The sequence below is a fragment of the Schistocerca piceifrons genome, chromosome 3, assembly GCF_021461385.2.
Source record: "Schistocerca piceifrons isolate TAMUIC-IGC-003096 chromosome 3, iqSchPice1.1, whole genome shotgun sequence".
In the NCBI taxonomy this organism is placed as follows: domain Eukaryota; kingdom Metazoa; phylum Arthropoda; class Insecta; order Orthoptera; family Acrididae; genus Schistocerca; species Schistocerca piceifrons.
The window spans coordinates 166703029-166725939 of NC_060140.1; the positions used below are offsets into that span (position 1 = coordinate 166703029).

The following is a 22911-nucleotide window of genomic DNA, read 5'->3' on the forward strand; positions in this document are numbered from 1 at the left end:
ATTCTCCGTAAAAAAAATGGTTCAAATGGCTCTGAGCACAATGGGACTTAACATCTATGGTCATCAGTCCCCGAGAACTTAGAACTACTTAAACCTAACTAACCTAAGGACATCACACAACACCCAGTCATCACGAGGCAGAGAAAATACCTGACCCCGGCGGGAATCGAACCCGGGAATCCGGGCGTGGGAAGCGCGAACGCTACCGCACGACCAAGAGCTGTGGACCATTCTCAGTAAATGAGAAGCATATCGACTTGTTCTTCGAAGGAATACATCATTCACATTCACTTCATTCGATGATACTAATCTTACCGTTTCTACTAATGTTGTATTGCGAAACCGTCGAATGTTGTTTACATGTCAATGGACGTTAGATGGATACGCCGTATTCGGCGATTATTTACTATGCATGTGCTTCGATAAGTGCCGAAGTGATAAGGAATGCCACTCAATCCATGATAAGAAGAGTGCAGCACTGCATTGATACCAATGGTCATCACATCGAACACCTTCTATAAATCCCGGGTTCCGGGGTTCGATTCCCGGCAGGGTCAGGGATTTTCTCGGCCTCGTGATGACTGGGTGTTGTGTGACGTCCTTAGTTAGGTTTAAGTAGTTCTAAGTTCTAGAGGACTGATGACCATAGATGTTAAGTCCCATAGTGCTCAGAGCCATTTTGAACCCTCTATAAATGGACGTTCATGCCACCTTTTTGACCTTCGTTGATCTTCAAAGACCTTACTGTTACCCATCATTGGATTCGTCTCGATAGCCGCTATCAGAAAATAAGTATCAAACTATTGCGTCCCATTAAAAACAGAAGTGGACCTCCATATCTCTGACGTAACCCCACCTATCAAGAAAAAACCAACGTCATATTATAGCCCCCGTTGTCCCATGCAACATTTGTGCCACAAACTTTTCAGCTGCTATCACACTTTCGGAGTTATTCTAGGTGGCAATAGTTAGTGACTCACCCTGTATACACTACGTCCATGTACACAAACATCCGACATGTTACCGAGTCTGTGACGACAGTACAATAAAAAAACAACGCACATGAATGAAATGCATTCTGTAAGTGGTGATTAATTATTAAAGTATTGAAATGATAATTAAATAGACACCCTAGCTGCAAGCAGGCGTTGATACACTTCATTGGGGACATGTTGAAAATGTGTGCCCCGACCGGGACTCGAACCCGGGATCTCCTGCTTACATGGCAGACGCTCTATCCCTCTGAGCCACCGCGGGCACAGAGGATAGTGTGTCTGCAGGGACTTATCCCTTGCACGCTCCCCGTGAGATCCACATTCCCAACATGTCCACAACACTACATTCATAGTGCGCCTAATAGATGTTTGCCCATCATACTCATTACTCGTGGCAGATTAATCTACCAAGTCCCGTACGCGTTCGGACATAGCGTGTGCGTTCGCACAAGAAGGTCAAAGGCCGGGAACCCATATTTTTAACTATATATATGACGGTAGTATCTGTTCCCGAAAGAACAGTTACCGTGGATGACCATGCAGCTTTGCTAGAAATCAAATGATAATTAAATAGACACCCTAGCTGCAAGCAGGCGTTGATACACTTCATTGGGGACATGTTGAAAATGAAGGAGATCCCGGGTTCGAGTCCCGGTCGGGGCACACATTTTCAACATGTCCCCAATGAAGTGTATCAACGCCTGCTTGCAGCTAGGGTGTCTATTTAATTATCATTTCATTTCTAGGAAAGCTGCATGGTCATCCACGGTAACTGTTCTTTCGGGAACAGATACTACCGTCATATATATATTAAAGTATTTATCATTATTAGAAGAAGTTACGGAAATGAATGATTAGCTGCATAATTCGTTGTTAACTAATAACCGCAGATTACCACAAACAAAAGAACACACAAAGAGCGCCCTTTTTGGTCGCAGGGACATAAGAGTTACGTTGTTCTGTGTCCAGTTTTCGTTTGACGAAACAGGTATGTTTTCTCATGGTGGAGGTGGAATAAAGAAGATTACAACAATTCTGTATACATTGCACGAACTTCGTTGTTTTTCGTCTGATGTGTACTATAGATAAGAACTTTCTCCAGAGATCGCTTTTCCTCTAATAGAGCACATCTGAAGTTGTATACACAGCATCACTTTATTTGAGTCTCAATCCATTCACAGTCTCACAAATCAAAGCTTCATTAGAGGCCACCTGATACCGACACTCGGCCATTTCGCTCTGTCAGTGTTACCCTACAATAGCAAGAGAGTACAGTCAACTTCCGTACAAACTCACGTCTAACCTCACACGAACACGCTTCAGCACGAGAGAACGGGTGGCTGTGTAGGAAGCGACTGCAGCGCTACCGTTCCAGAACCGCAGAACAACAGCGTTAAGGAAGGAAGCTGGTGTCGAAGCCCACGAGAAAGACAGGCCGTCGTGAGTACGTCACAGGGTGTGGCACTGCAGGTCTTAAAGAGTGCCAGCAGCCGTCTCCAGCAGGGAGCGAGTAACTATTTCAGACGTTATTAATAATTTTTGACTATGCGTTTAAGCGAATGCAAACTCCCGACAGTACACGAAAAATTTAAGACCTTTAGTGGAGACCTGGTCAACTACATCTTGATTTCCCGTCAGCCCTGCACGAAGCCGAGTCTTCGCAAAGTGTGGCGGCCACCTCGACTGGTGTGACATCACAAGTTGGTTGCGAGCCCCGCATTCCTTTGGGCTGTAGCTGGTCTGGTCCTGAGGTAACACCTGCCGGCTTGTTTTTTAATGTATGCAACCCTCATCATTAGACTCGTACGCGCTACGTTCCAGTTTTCTTCAGCCAATACCTGCACCAATCATCAATCCTCTGCAGGTCTTCATGCATATTTCAGTACTATTCTATAGGGTTGCTACTTCTTTGTATATAATGTATATAATGCATCATGGGGAGCAAATACGGCCGCAGAACCTGGGTTTCAACCGTCTGCCACCTGGTAACTGTAGACGCCCAGTATAATTTTAGATTTTGTGCGGTACAGGACAAATTGCACACCTGCTTTTGTTTTTAATGCGATATTTTCTGACACTTTATGTGAGCACAGCTACGGGGGTAATCCCAAAAGTAAGGTCTCCTATTTTTTTATAATTAAATAGACCTGTTTATTTCTACAATTGTTTACATCAGTTTACAGCTTGCACATTTAGCTAGTTTTCTACATAATCACCATTTCTGTCGATGCACTTTTGTAGACGCCGTGGCAGTTTTTGTATGCCCATGTCATACCAGCTCACCGCCATGCTGTTCAGAAAGTTATGAACCTCTTCTTTCACCTCGTCGTCGGAGCTGAATCGCTTTCCGGCCATGTGTTCTTTTAACCTATGGAACAGGTGATAGTCACTCTGCGCCAAGTCAGGACTATAGGGTGGGTGGGTGATTATGTTCCACTGAAACTGTTGCAGGAGAGCAACGGTTTGCAGAGTGATATGTGTGCGAGCTTTATCATGGAGAATGTGTACGCCCTTATTGCTCTTCTCCGGTTCTGAATTGCCCGTTTGAGTTTTTCAGAGTCTCACAGTACCTGTCAGGGTTAATTGTCGTCCCAGCGATTCAGCTCCAACTACGAGGTGAAAGAAGAGGTTTATAACTTTCTGAACACCATGGAGGCTAGCTGGTATGACATGGGCATACAAAAACTGCCACAGCATCTACAAAAACTGCATCTACAGAAATGGTGATTATGTCGAAAAATAGCTAAATGTTCAAGCTGTAAACTGATGCCATTGTAGAAATAAACAATACTATGTGCTTACAAAAAAATAGGAGACCTTACTTTTCTGATTACCCTCGTATGTAGCTGTCTATACGCATTGGTTTAGGAAGGGGAACTCTGTTGGTTACTCTGTCGTTTTCCTGGATCGTGTCCTCAAGATTCGACTGTTTCAAACATTTGCTGTCTTCAACGCAGAATTGTATCCGACCTTGCTGGCACTGGGGCAGATGAGACGTACTTCCAGTGCTAAACTTCTTGTTTGTTCTGATTTTCTGAGTGTCCTTCACTCTCTGAAACGTTTGTACCAAACAGATGAAGTATTCCAGAATATCCGCACTTTCGTTCCCCGCAATACCCATGTGCCGTGGTACCCAGCAAAAAGACACTTCCAGGCCAAGAAGACGTGTCGTGACCCACAATTATTTCAGTGCGCCATCCTCCGGCATGCTGTCACCTCGCTGCTGAGGTACGTCATGCGTCGATGGGAAGACGAGAGGCTGGAAGTGACAGGCAATAAACTTCGTCTAGCAAAGCCCACACCGCTTCCATGGCGTACGTCCTTTCAGCCAAGTCGACGGAACGAGGTCCTCCTTACTCGTCTTCGCACAGGCCACAGGCCTATGACGTATGGCTTCTTTCTACGGCGAGAGGCCCCCCAATGTGTGGACTACATGTTACTTTCCAACCAGCGGGTCGCTATGACTTTTCCGCCGGTTATGCCCTCAATTTTAAGAGGAGAAGGAAGGCAATTTTTATCCCTATTCTGCCAATGCTATTTTACCCTTTGTGTAGGTACACTTTTCAAGAGAACTATGAGTGATAAAACAACGAAATTTTTACTGCATATATATAACATATATTCCTCAATTTACAAGTAAAATGAACATAATATCTCTTATGGTTTTGAAGAAAAAAAATTTTTCTTTCACTAGTAAAATTTAACTTTTTTGTACATTAATTATTATGAAACAGTTTCTGATCGTTTGGTGGTTCTCAATTTACTTGCAAAAACTTATTACCATCTGCAGTACAAATTGACCAAATTTCATGTTTGTAATCCCATTAGTTTATCAAATAATGGTACCTGAAAGAAAAAAATGTAGTTTTGAGAAAAATCCATTTGAAGTTTAATATTGCAATTCTAGTATAGTTATTGATGAGAATTACTTACCACTAAAATTTTTCTGCACCATACTGAGCATCATCTGAGTCATACTGATCTTCTTTTCTTCTCTTGGTCCCTCTTCTTTTCTATCTGGCTTCTTTTGTGCATTTTAAATTAGCAATATCTGCTTTGCGTATTCTCTCTTTATTTGCACCAAGAATTTTGCAGTATTTCCACAACATTTTATGCCCAATAATAACAAACACAGTTTCCGGTAACCGGTTCCAAATGACAGAATTTACACATTCATTTAAATTTTGGGTGTTCCTATGAAGACATTTCTTCCACAAGGTATCTTTACAGAGATCTCTAAATATGGGTTTAACTTCATTCATTACTGATGCAGGTAAAGAATGTTTTTGGTCACATCTGGCACTTTCCCTGTACTTGCACCAAGTGTCAGGAACATTCGGGCAAAGACCGAGCACTGGATTTTCATTTGTGGAAAGCTTATGGAAAAAGATAGCCCATACAGCTTTCTTCATGTTTTCTAAATACCCTACATTTCTTTTTATGGCCAAGTCATAATAATTCTGTAATCAATCTGTTTCAACATTTGTCAGGCAATCTTAACCATCTATCTTCTTACCATTATCCAATATTATTTTTTACTTTTCTTTCAATAATCTTCTCAAACTGGACCCCATTCTCTTCTGGACATGCCCAAGGCACTCTAATTTCGAAATTGTGACATTAGGACCATATGGTTGTTCTGCACATACCCGGTCATAAACCTTGCTGTCACCGTCCCCAGATTTCACAGAGCGTCAGGAAAACCATCATATCGCACAAAAAAATTGTCGTATTTATATAAAACAAAAAATGTTTCACGCAGAAAAGACCAGGCATTTCAAATATGCTGAAATCTAGAAATCGAATTTTTGAAGGCCATATGCCTTTTGTCTCCCCTTAAGTAACATTCAAACGAATGTGGTTCGAGTTTCAAAGATTTTTTTTTTTTTTACGGAAATGTTGGAAGTTGCCTTATCCCGCATTTTTACCAAGATTTTTGGGAGATGGTTTTAATGTGTTCACGGGGTGACTGGCTCATCCAAGGTTTTTTGTAAGTGGCCAGCCAGTGACAATTCTTTGGCTTTTCTTTTAGGTCCTTTGGCGTTTTACTTGTTTCTTTTTTTTAATTTAATGCATAGCTACTTTTCCTCTTTCTTAGTTATCTTATGGCATGTGAGGGATCGTCCCCACATTCGTTTGTTTTAATGAGTGTTAGAGCGCTGATAACCTCACCGTTGATCACCCATAAGATTCAAACACACACACGTGTAATGCATCGTCTGAAAAAGAGTTTGTAAACTTCTGACGTTATCCACTGACTCATTCATACATATAGCAAAAAGTAATGGTCCTACACTGCTTCCTTGTGTTTGCACGTCAAACATAACATTTACTCACTAAACTTGTAATTGTGTAATGTTTCAGAGTAATATTCAGAACTTAGAATGGTAGGTTCTAATTGTGATTTCTGTGACAGGAAGACAATATGACTGTACAACTATCTAAATACGAAACGTAACTGTGCTACACTATTAATGTAGAATTGTACACAGTTTCTAAAACAATATTCTCTACCTACTAGGAAATGTGACCTAGCGTCTGCCACTGGTAAGTTTTCAACAATAAAGATTGTTATACTGACTGACTTATTGAACGACCATATACATTTACTGACACTAATCTGAATCTATATAGGGATTTGTAATTATTCGTTGTTCCCTGAAAACGCCGAAATAGGTTTTGTCATTCCCCAGATATTAATTTTTACTTGCGCAAAAAGATAACGAAACTCAACTCCGCTCTCACACCCTGCCTGTAATGTAACATTTTTTCTCCACGTTGACCTGAATACTTTTACTAAAAGCGCCGTTAAGCAGTCGTTATTAAATAAGATAATCGGGTTACAATACTTATGACCGTGCTTCATATCACACAACTGTGCAATGCGTGCGAGCACTTTAGTGCACATTAGGTTGTCAATAATCAAACGGAAATATGAAGGTGCGGCGTTAAGTAACTCAAAAGCTTATTTTAATTTGGTTCTTATAACATGAGTGAGAAAGCAGGTTCGGTTAGAAGATTAGTCTTTGAAAATATGAACATCTCTCTGTTAAACAATATTGAACTAAGAATCAATTGATCATAGAATGAAGGGTTCTGATCGGATGTCATAGTTACTCACGAATCTTTCGGTCTGTATGGCTGTGGACGAAGAAACGTTTCGATTCCTGGCGTTTCATCCAGAGCTGCGCTGAACATCTTCGGTGGTTCAAATGGCTCTGAGCACTATGGGACTTAACATCGGAGGTCATCAGTCCCCGAGAACTTAGAACTACTTAAACCTAACTAACCTAAGGACATCACACACATCCATGCCCGAGGCAGGATTAGAACCTGCGACCGTAGCGGTCGCGCGGTTCCACACTGAAGCACCTAGAAACGCTCGGCCACATCGGCCGGCACTTCGGAGGTGCTCATGGTGAATGACTCGTCAGGGACAAGGCTCAGCGTCCCCAAGAGCACTCTCAAGATGTCTCTGGATAAAACGCCAGGAATCGAAAAGTTTTTCGACCACAGCCATACAGACCGAAAGATTCATCACCAGCTATAACAATGACCTGAACAAAATTACGGAAACAGGACTGCGTTAACAAAGTGAACAACTTTAATCGATTTGGTACTGCATTAAGTGCATTTAAAAGGACCAAGAGTGATGTAATGTTTTCCTGAGTGCATGAAAGTCATGAAGTAGCTGCTCAGACAGTTTTCTATTCACCAAGAAAAGAATTTCTAATTATGAATCGCAAAATAAAAAAATCCTTCCTCAACCATATTACTTGTTCAGTGGTACTTTTTTTTTTGTCATCATCTACTGACTGGTTTGATGCGGCCGGCCACGAATTCCTTTCCTGTGCTAACCTCTTCATCTCAGAGTAGCACTTGCAACCTAGTCCTCAATTATTTGCCTGACGTATTCCAACCTCTGTCTTCCTCAACAGTTTTTGCCCTCTACAGCTCCCTCTAGTACCATGGAAGTCATTCCCTCATGTCTTAGCAGATGTCCTATCATCCTGTCTCCTCTCCTTATCAGTGTTTTCCACATATTACTTTCCTCTCCGATTCTGCGTAGAACCTCCTCATTCCTTACCTTACTAGTCCACCTAATTTTCAACATTCGTCTATAGCACCACATCTAAAATGCTTCGATTCTCTTCTGTTCCGGTTTTCCCACAGTCCATGTTTCACTACCATACAATGCTGTACTCCAGACGTACATCCTCAGAAATTTCTTCCTCAAATTCAGGCCGGTATTTGATATTAGTTGACTTCTCTTGGCCAGAAATGCCTCTTTTGCCATAGCGAGTCTGCTTTTGATGTCCTCCTTGCTCCGTCCGTCATCGGTTATTTTACTGCCTAGGTAGCAGAATTCCTTAACTTCATTGACTTCGTGACCATCAATCCTGATGTTAAGTTTCTCGCTGTTCTCATTTCTGCTACTTCTCATTACCTTCGTCTTTCTCCGATTTACTCTCAAACCATACTGTGTACTCATTAGACTGTTCATTCCGTTCAGCAGATCATTTAATTCTTCTTCACTTTCACTCAGGATAGCAATGTCATCAGCGAATCGTATCATTGATATCCTTTCACCTTGTATTTTAATTCCACTCCTGAACCTTTCTTTTATTTCCATCGTTGCTTCCTCGATGTACAGATTGAAGAGTAGGGGCGAAAGGCTACAGCCTTGTCTTAGACCCTTCTTAATACGAGCACTTCGTTCTTGATCGTCGACTTATTATTCCCTCTTGGTTGTTGTCCATATTGTATATGACCCGTCTCTCCCTATAGCTTACCCCTACTCTCGAACAGCTTGCACCATTTTATATTGTCCAACGCTTTTTCCAGGTCGACAAATCCTATGAAAGTGTCTTGATTTCTCTTTAGCCTTGCTTCCATTATTAGCCGTAACGTCAGAATTGCCTCTCTCGTCCATTTACTTTTCCTAAAGCCAAACTGATCGTCACCTAGCGCATTCTCAATTTTCTTTTCCATTCTTCTGTATATTATTCTTGTAAGCAGCTTCGATGCATGAGCTGTTAAGCTGATTGTGCGATAATTCTCGCACTTGTCAGCTCTTGTCGTCCGGAATTGTGTGGATGATGCTTTTCCGAAAGTCAGATGGTATGTCGCCAGACTCATATATTCTACACACCAACGTGAATAGTCGTTTTGTTGCCACTTCCCCCAATGATTTTAGAAATTCTGATGGAATGTTATCTATCCCTTCTGCCTTATTTGACCGTAATTCCTCCAAAGCTCTTTTAAATTCCGATTCTAATACTGGATCCCCTATCTCTTCTATATCGACTCCTGTTTCTTCTTCTATCACATCAGACAAATCTTCACCCTCATAGAGGCTTTCAATGTATTCTTTCCACCTATCTGCTCTCTCCTCTGCATTTAACAGTGAAATTCCCGTTGCACTCTTAATGTTATCACCGTTGCTTTTAATGTCACCAAAGGTTGTTTTGACTTTCCTGTATGCTGAGTCTGTCCTTCCGACAATCATATCTTTTTCGATGTCATCACATTTCTCCTACAGCCATTTCGTCTTAGCTTCCCTGCACTTCCTATTTATTTCATTCCTCAGCGACTTGTATTTCTGTATTCCTGATTTTCCCAGGACATGTTTGTACTTCCTCCTTTCATCAATCAACTGAAGTATTTCTTCTGTTACCCATGGTTTCTTCGCAGCTACCTTCTTTGTACCTATGTTTTCCTTCCCAACTTCTGTGATGGCCCTTTTTAGAGATGTCCATTCCTCTTCAACTGCACTGCCTACTGCGCTATTCCTTATTGCTGTATCTATAGTGTTAGAGAACTTCAAACGTATCTCGTCATTCCTTAGCACTTCCGTATCCCACTTCTTTGCGTATTGATTCATCCTGACTAATGTCTTGAACTTCAGCCTACTCTTCATCACTACTATATTGTGATCTGAGTCTGTATCTGCTCCTGGGTACGTCTTACAATCCAGTATCTGATTTCGGAATCTCTGACAGATCAGGATGTAATCTAATTGAAATCTTCCCGTATCTCCCGGCCTTTTCCAAGTATACCTCCTCCTCTTGTGATTCTTGAACAGGGTATTCGCTATTACTAACTGAAACTTGTTACAGAATTCGATTAGTCTTTCTCCTCTTTCATTCCTTGTCCCAAGCCCATATCCTCCTGTAACCTTTTCTTCTACTCCTTCCCCTACAACTGCATTCCAGTCGCCCTTGACTATTAGATTTTCGTCCCCCTTTACATACTGCATTACCCTTTCAATATCCTCATACACTTTCTCTATCTGTTCATCTTCAGCTTGCGACGTCGGCATGTATACCTGAACTATCGTTGTCGGTGTTGGTCTGCTGATTAGATTCTGATTAGAACAACCCGGTCACTGAACTGTACACAGTAACACACCCTCTGCCCTACCTTCCTATTCATAACGAATCCTACACCTGTTATACCATTTTCTGCTGCTGTTGACATTACCCGATACTCATCTGACCAGAAATCCTTGTCTTCCTTCCATTTCACTTCACTGACCCCTACTATATCTAGATTGAGCCTTTGCATTTCCTTTTCAGATTTTCTAGTTTCCCTACCACGTTCAAGCTTCTGACATTCCACGCCCCGACTCGTAGAACGTTATCCTTTCGTTGATTATTCAATCTTTTTCTCATGGTAACCTCCCCCTTGGCAGTCCCCTCCCGGAGATCCGAATGGGGGACTATTCCGGAATCTTTTGCCAATGGAGAGATCATCATGACACTTCTTCAATTACAGGCCACATGTCCTGTGGATACACGTTACGCGTCTTTGATGCAGTGGTTTCCATTGCCTTCTGCATCCTCATGTCGTTGATCATTGCTGATTCTTCCGTCTTTAGGGGCAATTTCCCACCCCTAGCACAAGAGAGTGCCCTGAACCTCTATCCACTCCTCCGTCCTCTTTGACAAGGCCGTTGGCAGAATGAGGCTGACTTCTTATGCCGGAAGTCTTCGGCCGCCAATGCTGATTATTTATCAAAATTTAGGCAGTTGCGGGGATCGAACCCGGGACCGAAGACGTTTTGATTACGAATCAAAGACGCTAACCCTAGACCACGGGTACTTACGATAGGTAAATAAATTAGTGAAATCAATGTGAAGAGAAGTAGAAATTAGAAAATAAACGAAAAACTTAGTTTAGAAGAGTTACACACTGGCAAACAGCGGGCAGAGCAGCAGTGGCAACGGCCAGTGCTTGCAAGTCAGCACATTCAGGAGAAGCATCGCCCTCCCCACATAAGCGGAAACTGTCGATTCAGCCGTCAGGGCATCGCCCGACCGGCTCACGTGTTTCTCAATGGTCACATGTGATCAAAGGCCCTCACCTACATTCCAAGAGCCAATGACCGATGTTAAGAAGATTCTTCGAGAAGCTTTTCAACGTGACATAAGAGGCAATGACCGTGAAGTCATTTACCTCCAGTGAACTGAAGTAAATAAATACGCGAGGCGCAGTGGCCCGACGGTAGTTTTCAGTTCAGTTTCAGTTCAAGTTCAGTTCTAGTACAGTTCAGTCGGTGCTGAAGACCGTCATGCAGGAAGAAACTACATCGTACACAGAAGCACCAATCCGCCGCTGTAATGGAATAGCAAGCAGCAGCCTCGCCAGCAGAAGTTAGAAGGTATTTGAAGACTGATTTTTACATACCCAGGTGACTCGTGAGGAAGGGAAGGAGACGGCCTCGCATCAACAGTCACCTGTGAGCTAGTGATGAAGATCTGACTGCTGAAGACTGGCAAGCTGGAATCCATTGTTCGAGTCTGGGACACTGGCCTTCCCCCGCCGCACCAGTCTGCTGGCCGACGCACAACACTGACACACGCGGCCGCATAGAGAAGAGAAGCACTGGGATGCCGCATGCAAGGTATCACCATCCGATTCACGACTTTCTTCTCAATAATTAAACGGGCCACCTCACCATGCACATCTCCAGTCAACTGGGCGAAACAGCGATACGAGATACACACCACCAGGCATAATCAGACCCCGCCACTCATGCAGCAGAAGGCTTCGCAAACGACACAGCTGCCGCTCTCCCAGCCAGAACAATCCAGTAAGGAAACCATTGTACAAATCTTTCAATAAAAGTTATCTTATGTAAAAATTCTGTTTCATTCTACCTCATACCCCAGCCAAGGAAGAACCCACCCTGCCCACATGTTGTTAATAGAGAAAAAGTAATTTATTTCGTGTTTTTCACCCTGACATAATGCTTTAGAGTCAAATGCGCTTTGCAGTAATGCTCATCCTGCCAATTGACTAGCAAAAGAGGTTACCCAGTTAAATACTCAAACATTTGTAATCGCCACAACCGCAAATGCATTGCCAGATATCACCCCAATCAGTATACCCCAAAGCGGGGAAAACCGCATCCCAAAAGTATACCTGCGTACCGTCGCTGCCAAGTGCAGGCCAAAGTAAAAAGTGTCGTGCCCACTAAGAAGCAAGACAGTTAGCTAGTGACGTCATCTGCCCATTGGAACATTAACTTTGATAGCTCCTCCACACATTTGCTCACGAAGGTAAGCTCCCTTTGGCAAAGACTGCAGAACCACTGTCACATCTCCTCACAGAAACCCTACAAAACTTTGGCTGAGATTCAGACTGCCAACGGTTTAGATAGTTTTTAGTCCCGGAATGACTGAAAAATAGCGTCTTTTTATGTGATTAAATAGTCGAACCCTCCTGTAAATGTGTGGATATATTACAGACTGGAAGATAATGTGATTGTCAGATTTAATGCGAGGTTCGTGCTAACATCAAGCCCCTAGCAGATAGCAGCCTCTGTGATGCAGGCAGAGTGGAGGACGAGACCCCGTTGTGCTACTCGCTAGGAGTCGCTGGGAGCAGATAAGCGCCTTCCTTCCCTCTCCCCCGACCCCCTTTCCTAAAGGGCTGCGGGACTTGGTAGTCACCGCCGCCACTCCATCTACCAATTCCAGACGGCTGCCAAGAAGTAACCGACGTCACCATCTCACTCAGTCGACGTTTAAATTTTGGTAGAGGAGCTGCTCTTTCCACCAGAATAGCGAACAAAGCAATATCCATGCCTGAAGGCGCCAGACTTTGTTTAGCCTTCTACTTTTTTGTTCTCAATCTGTAGAGTACTCTACAGCTATTCTCGTTCTCCATTTTTCCCTATCCTCTGCAAGCCTCTTACAGTTGCTTGTATATTGTCAACTCCAGATCTTGTGTTATGTGCCTGATGTACCTAAGTCTTGGACTCTCTCGTGCATTCTACATAGGCATTTTTCCTTCTGTTAATTTCACAAAGAAGGGGAAATACCTGTTCAGACGTCCAACCCATCGGTCCCTCTGTTCTTTTCTAGTCCTCCACAACGATCATAGATCTTGCCAGGTGCTTAAATGTGCTATTGCACAAGATAAAACAGAATTCGAGAAGAAGAAGAATTCACTAACGTCGAATAATTTTAGTTTAAATACTGGGAAACAATATGAAAACCGTTTGTTTGCAGCGTTGCCCTAGAACGACTAGTAGTAGTACAAAGTACCCTCCCCCATAGTTCTCTCCGACGTTGTCGCAAGCTTCTTCACTAGTCATTCTCGTCGTCTGTGTCATCTTTAGTACTCTTTACCAACACCATAGCTAAAAAGTCTAAAGTCTTCCTGTACGGCTTAGGCTCTCCCCTAATGTCCAAGTATCCGACCCATATAGGGCCACATTGCAAAAAAAAGTTACTTAATGTTTTTTAGTATTTAAACTAAAATTAATCGATGTTAGTAGCTTCTTCTGGTTGTTTAATGCTGATTTAGCTTGTACAATAGCATATTTAATCTCCTGGCATGATCTATGATCATCTATTATTCTACTACCTACCTACCAAAAGATGGTGACTTGCTTCAGATTTTCTTTATCCAGTTTTAAGTTTGCTCCTGTTTGAACTTTAGTACATTCAAGGATTTCAAGTTTCTTCTTATTTATTTTCATATTATACATTTTTAAAATTGCCTTGTTCATTCCATCTATGGCCTCTTGGAAACTGTTTTCGGGTTAGACTATCACTGTTATATATCTGCAAATTACTTATGTTTTCTCCATGTACAGTTATTCTTTCCGCATCCGTACATTTACGTTCATTTTTTGGATCTCGAGTGTATATGCTAAGAGTAACGGGGAGAGGTTACAACCCTGCCGCACACTTCTGCGAGGGTTATCCAGAAAGAACGTTTGGCGCTCCACACCCAACGCCGATCCGCCATCACCTCGATCACCAGAGTGCCAGTTAGCTTCTTCCCCGCCTCAGAGTGAACCGAGTTTTGTTGCCGAGCGATCACGCCTCCTTGTTCTGTGAATTTCCAAATAGCGGCACCCACTGAAATCCCGTCGAATGCGTGTTCGTTTCCTGAATCCGAAAAATGTTCTGCCTACCGAAATTTATAGCAAATAAAGAATGTTTTTGGTAATAGTGCAATGGGCGAGTCTTCAGTGACGCGGAGTGTTGTCGGCAAAGGTGTTTTTGATTCATGACTGTGCGCGGCCTCGTGCATCAGCACGAACACGTTAAGAGGTTCAGCGTCCTAAATGGAAAAGTTTTCGACATCCTCCTTAAAGCCTTGACTTAACAGCAAGTGGAAAACAGTCCACAAACGTTGAAGACCTCAAACAAGCTGTATCCCGGTTCTGATCTTTGGCGGTGCAAATTATTTTTCTCCATGTACAGTTATTCTTTCAACACCCGTACCATTACGTTCATTTTTTTGATCTCCAGTGTATATGTTAAGAGTAACGGGGAGAGGTTACAACCCTCCCGAACACTTTTTCGAGGGTTATCCAGAAAGTACAGAGTGCAACATGGAACTAGAAAAATTGGTCCCATGTCACAATAAGTGCCTTGACAGTTATGCCGACTACACTGAAAAATAGAGTATGTTACTGCAACTTTATTTACAAAGTATTGTGCTGATATATTTCGTTTTTATTTAGTTATGCCAAAACGTTCTTTTCAAAAACAGACATAATGTCTTATGGGATAACAGCAATCAGTGATTTTATAATGTTACTTAAAATCCGTCTTGATTGCAAACTTTTTTATTATTCATATGACCGGTTTCGGTTCAATCAGAACCATCTTCAGATCTGATATTTCAGTTACAGGAGTAACCCGTCCAAATCCAGCTACTTTCACATGCTACGTCACATCTACATGTCCAAATCCAGCTACTTTCACATGTGACGTAGCATGTGAAAGTTGCTGGATTTGGACGGGTTACTCCTGTAACTGAAATATCAGATCTGAAGATGGTTCTGAACGAACCGAAACCGGTCATATGAATAATAAAAAAAAATTGCAATCAAGACGGATTTTAAGTAACATTATAAAACGTTCTTTAGTTTCTATACTACCTTCGCATTTACTCTTACAAACTCTGCATCGCTTTCTTTTATTGTCAAGTGCTGTATGATTCCTGTAGAGTTGCTGGATTACTTATACTTTCCCGTCTCGGTGATCCAACTTAATTTGCATTAACATTTGCAGCATTTCAGACCAGCCTGCCTCTTGGTCTCTAAATACCGGCGATGCGCCATAGCTACGGCACCACAGTAGATGCCTCGAGCGCCGCCTAGCTGGTCCACGTTTTCCGCTGGGCGTCTCCTGTCACTTGGCTCGTATCTCGCCAGCGCCACCCAGTACTGACCGCGAAGTACGTCAGCGTTTGTGTGGTTACCATAGGGGCGTCGGAGTCGCCATCGGCCCTGGACCCGGATACAGCTTGGTACCACTCCCTCTGCAATGTTCACACTAGAGCCAACTATATTTATGATTTTTCGGTATGATACTCCCATGTCAATCACGCCAATGAATCAATCTCTCGCGAAGTCCAGAAAGTCCCAATAAGTTGTAAGTGCTCATCATCTGGGCATGCCGTGTTGCGATCTCCAGCTGAAAAGCCTTATAACTTTAGACTCACATACAATAGTCATTCATGAACTCGCACCATTTTTCTTTGTACTGAAGATACGGAACAGAAGCTCACAGAAAGGCATAGAAAATGTTTAAAAATTAGTGTCTCAGTTTGGCAGGCAAATATTTACACTTGGTCTCACTTAATCGTAGCTTATCAGAATAATTTGCAATGTACTGTCTGGACAGTTTCCCACAAGAGATCTTATTGTCTCTTCGTCCACACCACAGTCAAATGCGCCATGTTGACGAAAGCACCACTTTTCCAGGATATCACGGCACTGATCTTTCCCTTTTCGATTGATTTTCAGTTTCGACCATTCACGACGTGGAAAAAATCATACTTTGCATCCTCCTTTGATTTCTTAAAATTCCTTTTATAATTTTTCGACATAAGGACTTGGGTATTTCACAATGCAACGTTCTTCGTTGGATTTTGAATTAGGAGGGAGGGGGGGAAGGAGAAAAAGCATGCGATGTTGAGTAATGGTTCATTCCAGCGTCCTTCGTACTTCTCGGTGACATAAATTTCCTGACGCAAAGATCGAGCCAAGACGGTTTGCATGACTTCAGTCGTACAGCTGGTGAACTTCTCTCTCGTATATCGTGGAAATAGTTAATATTCGCCGAATACGGCGTATCCATCTAACGTGCCATTGACATGTAAACACCATTCGACGGCTTCGCAATACAACACTAATTGGATCGGTAAGACTAGTATCGTAGAATCAAGAGAATGTGAATGATTTATTCCTTCGAAGAACAAGTCGATATACTTCTCATTTACAGATAATGCCAACGAAATTCAGTGAAAGCTAGAGACTTATACGCTGACAGATATCCTCAACGTACTCACCCTAGATGTCGTACATTTAAATATGTGTATCATAAATTGAGGACAACTGTATCTTTAATTCATCGGAAACATATCCGGCAAAGGAAAGTTACTAACGAGGAAACAGAAATTGGTACTCTTCCCACTGTGGTTCGAGATCCTTGTGTTGGTTCGCGTCAAATCGCAAGGGAATCTGACATGAGCCAGAGTAGTGTTGTTCGTGTTCTGCATCGCCACAAATATCATCCTTACCATTTCGGTCTCCACCAAGAATTAACTGGTACGGATTGTATGCGTCGCACTGAATTCTGCCGAAGGGCTCAACTTCAGATTCAGAGGGATGACACATTCATTAATTTGATTTTATTTACTGACGAGGCTACATCCACGAACCATGGAAATGTTAATCTGCATAACATGCATTATTGCTCAACTGAAAATCCATGTCGGCTGCGGCAAGTTGCACGCCAAACACCGTCGTCGGTGAAATTATGGTGTGGGATTCTGGAGGACTACTTCATCGAAGGAAATCTTAATGGTAGGAAGTACACCACATTCCTGCAAGAAACATTAGGTCTGTTATTGGAAGAAATGCCTCTAGGAACAATGAACGGAATGTGGTATCAACACCATGGGTGTCCGGCACATTTTTCGCTGATAGCTAGAAATTAGTTGCAGAGACAATTCCCAAATAGTAGTGTCGTGGCCGGCTCGTTCGCCAGACTTGATGCCTCGGATTTGTTTCTCGTGGGGATTCGTAAAAGACATTGTTTACAAACACGTTCCAACTACATCTGAAGATATGCAAGAGAGATTTGTGAGAGCATATGCTTCGATAAGTGCCGGTGAGATAAGAAATACCACTCAGTCCATGATAAGAAGATTGCAGCACTGCACTGATACCAATGGTCATCACATGGAACACCTTCTGTAAATGGACGGTCATGTCACCTTTGTGACCTTCGTTGACCTTCAAAGACGCTGTTACACATCATTGAATAGCCGCTATCAGAAAATAAGAACCAAACTATAGCATCCCATTTAGAAAAGAAAGAAAGTTGACCTTCATATCTCTGAAGCGACTCCACCTAGCAACAAAAAACCCCTGTTGTCCCTTGCAACTTTTGTCCCACAAATTTTTCAGCTCCTATCATACTTTCTGAGTTATTCTTGGTGGCAATAGCGTACAATTGGTGATGAGACACCACAAACTGTAACAGTGGCATCAATTTATCCTGGTATCGAAAATTAAACCAACAAACCGCTATTTCTCCGTGCTGTGTCTGATTCACTATATGATCATACAGACTGTCAACAGATTTCCGTGCGATCGTGTTCTGCACGGAAGAGGACATTCCGGTCAACGAGGAACCACGTCAACGATGACGTCAGTGCACATGTCAAAGGGAGTACTGTTTTCCGAGTAGTGCCACATCCATAACTGCCATGCACAGACGTTGCAGTATGGCACAGAGAGAACGCCTGCCAGACTCTCTGCATTGGAGGGCTACAGGAAGAAGGCAAGCTGGACAGTCGACAACCTGATGTGGTCCGATTGCTTAATGTGAATCGTCGTGTTGTTTCTCGGATGTGGCGACAGTTTATAGAGATCGAAGCTGTTTACCGAAGACTAGGACAAGGTCGACCACGTGTGACATCAGAAAGAGAGGACCGTTATTTGGCTGTAAGGGCATGACGGTACCACCTTAGAACTACACGGAAAGTGACACTGCAGCATCCACTGGACGTCTTATATCGAGCCAAACCACGTACGAAAGCCTTCCTCAGAGTGGTATTTACTATCGGAGAATTGCTGTATGTGTACCTCTGACGCGTCTTCACAAAAGAAAACGTCTAGAGTGGAGTCCTCAACATGGACTTGAACGGTCTGTGGCACAATGTGTTTTTCGTAGATGAGTTCTGATTCAGTCTGGAGAGCGATTCTAGACAGATTCGTGTCTGGGGGGAACGAGGAACACGATTTCGGGACCCAAACGTTGTGGAAAGAGACCGATATCGAGGAAGATCCCTAATGGGGTGAGCAGGGATTGTGTTGACCACAGCGAACGCCTCTTCATGAAATTGTACGGGTGAATCGGCAAGGTTTAACTAGTGTCAGGTGTCGTAACGAAATCATAGGGCCTCATGTGCGGTAGTTGCGAGGTGCTGTGGGCCCAGACTCAGTATTGATGGACAATAATGCTCGACCTCATACAGCACTGGTGGGTAACGTTTTCATGGAAACGGAAGATACTGCACGCATGGTGTGGCCTGCCCATTCTCCCGATTTGAATCCCATAGAGCACGTCTGAGATGCACTAGGGACACGGTTCGCATCTCGTCAGCATCCACCAACCATTCTCCAAGACAAGCGAGCAGCTCTGCAGGAAGGATGGGCGTTATTGACTCAACATGATATTGATGACATCATTCACAGCATGCATTATCATTGCCAGAAGTGGTCACACTCCATACTGAAGACATTAACCAGTTGTCGGAATGTTTGTGCAAATCCGTTAAGTTGGGAAAAAAAGAAGAATATTTTTGTCTACCGTTATGCATGCTGTATTCTTTACATTGTTTCTAGTTTACGAGGTGCATTCAAGTTCTAAGGCCTCCGATTTTTTTTTCTAATTAACTACTCACCCGAAATCGATGAAACTGGCATTACTTCTCGACGTAATCGCCCTGCAGACGTACACATTTTTCACAACGCTGACGCCATGATTCCATGGCAGCGGTGAAGGCTTCTTTAGGAGTCTGTTTTGACCACTGAATAATCGCTGAGGCAATAGCAGCACGGCTGGTGAATGTGCGGCCACGGAGAGTGTCTTTCATTGTTGGAAAAAGCCAAACGTCACTAGGAGCCAGGTCAGGTGAGTAGGGAGCATGAGGAATCACTTCAAAGTTGTTATCACGAAGAAACTGTTGCATAACGTTAGCTCGATGTGCGGGTGCGTTGTCTTGGTGAAACAGCACACGCGCAGCCCTTCCCGGACGTTTCTGTTGCAGTGCAGGAAGGAATTTGTTCTTCAAAACATTTTCGTAAGATGCACCTGTTACCGTAGTGCCCTTTGGAATGCAATGGGTAAGGATTACGCCTTCGCTGTCCGAGAACATGGTCACCATCATTTTTTCAGCACTGGCGGTTACCCGAAATTTTTCTGGTGGCGGTGAACCTGTGTGCTTCCATTGAGCTGACTGGCGCTTTGTTTCTGGATTGAAAAATGGCATCCACGTCTCATCCATTGTCACAACCGACGAAAAGAAAGTCCCATTCATGCTGTCGTTGCGCGTCAGCATTGCTTGGCAACATGCCACACAGGCAGCCATGTGGTCGTCTGTCAGCATTCGTGGCACCCACCTGGATGACACTTTTCGCATTTTCAGGTCGTTATGCAGGATTGTGTGCACAGAACCCACAGAAATGCCAACTCTGGAGGCGATCTGTTCAACAGTCATTCGGCGATCCCCCAAAACAATTCTCTCCACTTTCTCGATCAAGTCGTCAGACCGGCTTGTGCGAGCGTGAGGTTGTTTCGGTTTGTTGTCACACGATGTTCTGGCTTCATTAAACTGTCGCACCCACGAACGCACTTTCGACACATCCATAACTCCATCACCACATGTCTCCTTCAACTGTCAATGAATTTCAATTGGTTTCACACCACGCAAATTCAGTAAGGAAAACGTCGCCATTTTAAGTATTTAAAACAGTTCTCATTCTCGCCGCTGGTGGTAAAATTCCATCTGCCGTACGGTGCTGCCATCTCTGGGACGTATTGACAATGAATGCGGCCTCATTTTAAAACAATGCGCATGTTTCTATCTCTTTCCAGTCCGGAGAAAAAAAGTCGGAGGCCTTTCCATTTGTTGCTTTAACTTTGGACACCAGTGTAGATGTAAGGAAAGCAGATTTCAGACTGAGATTTACTGGAAGAATCTTAAACAAACTGGTATTAACCTATGAATGAAGTGGCTTAGAAATCTACCTATTCTTGATTATTGCTCGTTAGCCTAAGATCCTTCGCAGGAATGATTAACAGAAAGACAACAAGGGTTTAACATCCAGTCGCCAATGAGGTCATTACTGACGCAGCACAAGCTTGAATTCGGAACGAATGACGCAGGAAATCGTTTTGGTCCTTTTCAGTGAAACAATCCAAGCGTTTGCTTTAAGCTATTCATGGAGACTAAGGAAGACCTAAATCAAGACGGTCGAATGGGGATTTGAACCGCCTTCATCTCGGATAAGTACCCTGCCTCCTGGCATAGACCAGACTGTTGGTGGAGGTAGAGAATATTCAAAGAGGGACGCGCATCAGCATTTCGCTTAGTAATAGGGGGATTGTTGTAGAGAGGCTGAACAAAATACTTTAGCAGAAAGAGGTGTAGAGCATCAAAGAGAGGTTTACTGTTGAAATTCCGTATTGTATGTTCCAAAAACAGTCTAACGACATATTACTTCCTCGCACATACACTGTAGTCTTCGTGCTGGGTTTTGAAACGGGATACCTATAAAAGTACCTCCGAAATACACCCTGAAGTAAAACTGCCCTCTCTAATACAATGTTCAGACCCACGAATTTAATTAGTGATCAGATTTCACTGCAACATTTATCAAATATTATGTAGACAGGAAAAATTTACTTTGTGCAACTATTTATAATGAGCATAGCAAAAGAAAATCGATTTAAGAGAGCCTGATTAGTCACAACGAACAACTAACTTTGCATAAGAAACGTATAATCAACGCGTTTTTAATATCGCAGCGTGCAGTGGGTATGTTAATCCACACTGTTGTTATAGCTCCCAAATACAAGAGGTCAAACAGTCACAAATTACAGAACGAAGAACAATGTTCTGTCTGAGCTGAAAATCATGGATAGAGAAGCAAAGTGTGGTGTGCACCGCCACTGATTCTAGTTTTAAGATTGATCCAGAAAATTACTGTCATGTAAGCTGAAGGCGCTAATGCCCTTACCGCAGTGGTAACACCTGTTCCCGTCAGATCACCGGAGTTATGCGCTGTCGGGGTTGGCTAGCACTTGGATGGGTCACCATCTGGGTCTGCCGAGAGCTGCTGGCAAGCGGGATGCCATCAGCCCTTGTGATACCACTGGAGGATCTACTTGACTGAAAAATAGCGACACAGGCCACGAAAACTGACAATGTATGGGAAGACGGTGTGCCTACCACATGCCCCTCCGTATCTGCACCTGATGAAGCCTTACGCCTGAGGATGACACGGTGGCCTGTCGGTACCGGTGGGCCTCGAAGGCTTATTCAGACGGTGTTTTTTTTATTTTTGAATATGGAGGAGGGATTTTTTTTTTTCTTTATTGAGTTTCGATGCCCCCCGAAGTGGGCAGGCTGGCAGCAGCTTAGTATACAGCTCTTCGGCCTACAGAATTTGTTTTAAAAAGATGAAGATAATAAACAATAAAAAGACGATAAAATCGGAGACTTAAATGGCAATATGACGGAAAAGTCCGCAGCTCGTGGTCGTGCGGTAGCGTTCTCGCTTCCCACGCCCGGGTTCCCGGGTTCGATTCCCGGCGGGGTCAGGGATTTTCTCTGCCTCGTGATGACTGGGTGTTGTGTGCTGTCCTTAGGTTAGTTAGGTTTAAGCAGTTCTAAGTTCTAGGGGACTGATGACCATAGATGTTAAGTCCCATAGTGCTCAGAGCCATTTGAATGTAAAAAAACGTGGAACTTAAAACATAGAAACAAAGGGATTATGATGGTAATAAAATTACATATGAAGCAGATAGGTAAAATAATAGACAGACGATTAAAAAAACACAGCGACAGTCTAGTTTCTGTTCGCAAGAGACATAAAATTCATACCCAGCGACAGCATGATTTCTGCTCGCAACACTTTGGATAGACGAACAACTCTGAACATTCACTTGAACACTGCAATAAAAAGTTGGCAAATATAACGTACCATATGACATACCACAGCCGAGGGCAGGTGGGGGGAACCTGGATAGATGATGGGAAAATAAAAAAGGGGGGGAGGAGAGGAAAAACGAAGAGGGCAGGGGGGGGGGAAGGAGCTGATGAAGGACGAGGACTCATAAGCGGGGGGGGGGGGGGTGCTTGGTAGACG

The 22911-nt window shown here is 43.2% G+C and overlaps 1 non-coding gene across 1 annotated transcript; it reads right to left on the reverse strand.

The window, feature by feature from the left end:
• Window positions 1-1183: 1183 nt before the first annotated feature.
• Trnat-ugu lies at window positions 1184-1258 on the reverse strand. The gene has a single exon. It is a non-coding gene; the product is annotated as a tRNA-Thr (tRNA).
• Window positions 1259-22911: the final 21653 nt, after the last annotated feature.